We start from the raw sequence: 5,426 nt of genomic DNA, 5'->3' as shown, positions 1-5,426 counted from the left end.
ACAATGAGTTTTGTTTCCATTGCGGGGCAATCCTCATTGTTTCCCGTGAGGCCAGTCATTTTAATCTTTAAAGTATTTGCTCATACCTCCCAACTCGAATATGACTGCCAAAATTTACTTTTTGTACGCAGGCTGGCACACACATTATCACGTGAGAGTTGAAAGTTCAATTTGTTGTTTTCCCGGGTGGCTTAGTGGTTCTTTACATTCGAGTAAAACGTGGGGGCGTTTGACTTTAATTGAGAAAAACCTCGATTATTCGGATTCTTTTTAATATCCGGACTTCTTTTGTCTTGCACCCTTTATGAGTATCAACTAGTCGCATTTGGGATCCATAACAACTTTTCCCCACCAAACAAAGCTAAATTCGCCTAATGAAAAACAGCTGCAGGATGTAATAGGATGTAACAGAGAGAGATGAAAACTGACAGAATTGCCTCTCAGGTTGTAACTCCTACATTTATGAGTCACAATTTGTGGATATATCTGCCGTACCATAAATGTAGTTACCTTTTTCGGACCCGCGCACGGATCCAAAAATATGATAACCGAAGCCAATATGCTAAGAAATATTTATTTCTTCGATGCTCTAACTATTTTCTCATCTTCTGCACTCTAGCTACCCTGCTAATATTATTTACTTTCGCATCCAGAAAATTCTAATACAGACATCTGGCAAAGTTGGTAAAATAAGTGACTACTGACGGACTCCAAGGGAAACAACGAGTTATGCAGGGTTAGAGAAAGCAGTCCTCACCGTTTCCCGTGGGGCCAGTCACTTTCATTTTCATTTTTTTTAGTATTTTCTCATACATCTCAACACAAAAATGACTGCAAAAAATTATTTTTTTGTACGCATGCTGACGCACACATTTGCTGCGGTTTCACGGTGAACGACCTTATCACGTGAGAGTTGAAATTCAAGTCATTGTTTCCCTAGGGGCTAGTGAATTTTTTTTACCCTTGAAAGTTTGTGCATTTTGATTCACGGCTCGTGACATGTTCAACCCTCCAATCGAAAAAAACGTATTTGAGTCGGGCTTTGCGTATATATATCCGCGCTCAAGAGCTTTAGACAAGTCAAGAATTACATTATGCTTTCAGCACCCATAAACTACTTTTCCTTCAAGTTTCAGTGGACTGCAATCCCAATATTAGTAACGTTATGTGCCCCTTGGAAGAAAACGTTGCCGTTGTGGCGGAGTAGGTTATGTAGGGGCTTTTTCATACCACATGCTTGTTTACAGTTAGGAGGCTAAAATAACCGTTATTCCATACAGATGGGGTTCTCCTATCATATCGAAGGTCTCTGTGTCAGAAAGTCAACTGAACCCACACGAGCGACAATCTCACTAAGAGGTTGAGACTGACCATTGCTTTTTTAAAGACCATTGGTATCTATGTTCTCTCAGTGATGCAATGCCGATGCCTGGATCGCGCGTGCAAATTGTTCGATTGTTTGTAGAGGTAATCACATGATTTCGAGCGCAATTTGGAATAAATAAGCACGAGTAAGTTTTTTTTTAAAGACTAACAAATAACGTGTTAATAATATACATGGAAAAATACGAGATGGCTCATTTTAATTAAGCATAAGCAAAGCGCGCGCATCAAGTGCATGCAAAAATTATTTATTCAAACCGTGCGTTCGGTCAAAACAACCGCGTACGATCAAAACAATAATATGCAATAATATCTTTACAACTTTAAGGCGCAAAAAAGTTCAAAGTCCGGCTAAACAGTTCAAGGAATTGTTCAGTCTGTGTCCGGATCACTTTCGATAAAATTGAATCGTCGTTTCCGAGGTTTAACCATGTTTGTTTTTAATTTCGGCGTTGGATCGCTCGAGCAAAGTGTTAAGCTGGGTCGGCTCGTAATTTTCGATTTCCTTGGTAATTCCCTTCTCTGAACACCACTTTTTCCAAACCGACAACCAAATAGCAGTGCTTTTTACAGCGTTTTCTTTGTTTGAGCCGTTTTTCATCTGCGGTGGCGAAAGAAAACCTACTTAAAACGCCTACATCCAAGGCTCGCATTTGATTAGTTATCTGTGAATTTCCTTGATTATTGACCAATCAGAATGTCCGATTTGTTACTTTCTTTGCTCTAAATTAACCCTCTTCTACATTGAATTAACTCTCTTCTGCATTGAATTAACTGAAAACTGCATTTATCTTAACCAATCAGAACTGAGTGATTTCCTTGTATATTATTAATGACAAAATACTGTAAACAAATAATAACTACAACTCATGTTTGTTCTATAAGTTAATTCTCGAGTGAGGATTGGTCGTTCATTTTTCTAGTTTTTTATTTAATCCTTACAGGCCTTCGGAAACGAAAGAGTTCTAAAACTAATTTGTCGGAATGTATCCCTTTACGTAATAAGATTGATAGATAAATTGATCCGTTAGTTGAATCGAGAAATTCTCACCTGCACTGATCTGTTGATAACGTCTTTCCGATTTTCCAGATCTCGAGGATGTAAATGGTATGAGTCACTCAATTCATAGTAATATGTTCCATCGCCTTTTGGTTCGATGTTGATCGACATACAATCATCCTCTAAATAACACTTTAATTCACAATCCTCTGACGATTCTGTCACATGTACGCTGATAACGTGATCGACAACCAAGGCGCTTCCTTCATGTATAGGAAACAAAATTGAAGATGGTACGCATTTGAAGCCTAATTGTTTAAATAATGTTATATTTTAGAGTGTTACTTTAAACATTTTATGGTAAATGAAACATTTCTTGGTCGACACTCGTCATTCTAGCTCATCACCTGTCCTGTGCTTACAAACCTGAGTTTCCTTGAATGATATCCCCAATCTCTGATTTATGATTAAAATACCCGAGGATTACGCCGAATTGTTTTATACTTCGGAATCTTTGATTTTAACATCCCTCATCTCATTCGATCCCTTAACACGGACAATTGAGCCTTATCTAATTGGCTGAAAACGGCGAATAAAGGGGACGACAGTATAAAGAGAATACGGAAACTTTGAGAAATTCTTAATGCCAAACTCAAGCTTTCACAAAGGGCTTTCAAACTATAGTCCGTACTGATCACTTTTTCGGTGCTGTCAAGAACACAGATTTTTAGAGGGGTCGGAGCTTGTGACTATAATCAGTTTACGCAAACATTTTCATTTACAGAACCACGCAACACTAAACTGATTCATAAAATGTCAGATTTGTCTGACACATGAAAGCTTAAACTGACATAAAGTGTGATCTACAGTGTCGGAAAACTAATCTCGTGCAGTAATTCATGAGAGGATCATGTTCTCCTGTAAATGAGAGAACCAAGGGTGGAATGATGTTCTTCATCCTCTCTTAAGGAAACATGAGTGAAAAATCTTAAACGAATGGCTTACCACTTCCTTGAGAGACTTCGAACGAGCCAAGCGCTTTAAAGAAAGGAAAAGTACGATCGGGAATATTCGTTCTGACATGCAAAAAATTTTGTAAAGCTTTCGGGAAAAAAGTCATAAAACTTGCCCCGGCACTTTAACCCTTTAACCACTAAGAGTGACTAGCATCTAATTTCTCCTTACAATATCACAGCTGAATCACACATTAATGTCATGAGAATAAAGGAAATGATCACCAACTAAAGAAACTCTTGATTGTTAGACAAATTTTCTATGTCAGAACCTTAGTAAATGTTCAGAGAACATTATGGAGAATATGCATACTGATCTTAGGGTGTAAAGGGTTAAAGAAGATTGTGGCAAGCTCTAAGGCGATACTTACAACGAACAGACCGCATTACGTGGCTTGGAGTTTTAACGGATCAAATTAATTAGGAACAGTGGCAAGTACAGATCAAGTTGTGCAACCTTTAGCTTGTTATAATCCTCAAAAACTTGAGCAATTTTGACTTTGAAATGAATGAAATGAGGAATTTTCAGATTTAAGAAAAAATCTTGCCATAATATTTATATCTATTCATGTGGAAATCAGTATATTTACAAACTCCATAACCAAACAAAAGAGAAAGGCTTACTCTTCTAACCTCAATTGTTCTTGGAAATAAGTAAAGCTACATAAACTTTTACATAGAAAACCGTGTTGATCTCATTGACTCCTTTTAGGCTGTGGTGTATGTAAAACTATAAGTACACGATAAAACAGTGGAGCACTATTGGTGAGTCACAAGGAAGGGGCGAGTGTCAGACATGTGACCTAATTAGATATTTGTACGCTTAATGTCCTTTTAACCTGCAGCTGGTCACAGCAACGGCGCATTTCTTGTGTTCGTCTTTGTTTTGATTATTCGTTTGTTAAAGTTATTCGCACAATTAAGCGTTGCTTAAGGTACTGACAGCTCTGAGTTAAACGCAACTAACGAAGTCTAATAAAGACTCTCCAGAAATCGCCGGTTAAGTTAACAGTCTGAGAGGCGATATCATCGCATTCCATGTCGTTGAGGTCACCAACGTTATTCAAGTGCACCTTAAGGTGATACTTAAATTGTCCAAAGGCGGGAAACCGGTATAACCTGCCTTCAACTTCCATGTCCCCACTTTCCAACAAAGTACTTTCCACTTACTAGTCCCCAATCTTTGCAAATGTCAGCTAACTTGGAATTGTCATCCCAAGTCAATCATACAAACGAACCACAGGCATGCGGTTGCTCATCTGCCTGACCGCTGAAGTACTGGACCACAGCTTCACCAGAGCTGTTGGAAGCTGTGATCATGTGGAACGTGCGTCCTTGTTTCTTGTGGCAGTGGAAGTCGGTCTCAGCTGAGTGAGGAACAAGTGTCTTCTGAGCTCTTTCATGGCACTTTTCTGCAGAACAATGTGTGACTTATTCCACGGTATGATGTCTCAACTGACACCTTAGGAGAGGGACTTTCAAACTTAACATTTGACACTAGAAGCCAACATCCTAAAATAAAACGAACCTAAGTGATCTGGTGACATTCATGTAACCAGAATTTTTTCAGATATGAATAATGGTGACAGGACCGAGATTGTGATTTTCTCACAGACATACTCCTGTTGAAGTCCTCGTGTCTCAAAAAAAATTTATTCTCTTACCACCATATCTTGACATGTCACAATAGACCTTCAAAGGGTTTCCACTCTTCTCTGGGTCGATCCAATACTCCCCGTCTCCTTTGGAGTGTCCAGAGTCCAGAATTTCTTTACAGGAGAAGGCCGGATGAGCAGAATCCCAACCTCGTTTCTCTACATAGGAAAAGGGAAGAGGAATCATTTGGAACGAGGAGAGGATCAAACTAAGAAACAAAACACGCCGGAGAGGTCATATTCCATATGTAGGTCCTCTCGCGTAATTACTCGATAGCTCTTGATTTTATACATCTTTGTAGGATCATAGCATCTTTCAATTTAAACTAGGAAAATGGAAAACCCATCATTATAAGGAAAAGCAAGAGATTTTAA

Source organism: Pocillopora verrucosa, chromosome 8 (assembly GCF_036669915.1).
Source record: "Pocillopora verrucosa isolate sample1 chromosome 8, ASM3666991v2, whole genome shotgun sequence".
NCBI classification, from domain to species: domain Eukaryota; kingdom Metazoa; phylum Cnidaria; class Anthozoa; order Scleractinia; family Pocilloporidae; genus Pocillopora; species Pocillopora verrucosa.
The sequence above is the reverse complement of the archived record's forward strand: the minus strand, read 5'-3'. Positions refer to the sequence as shown.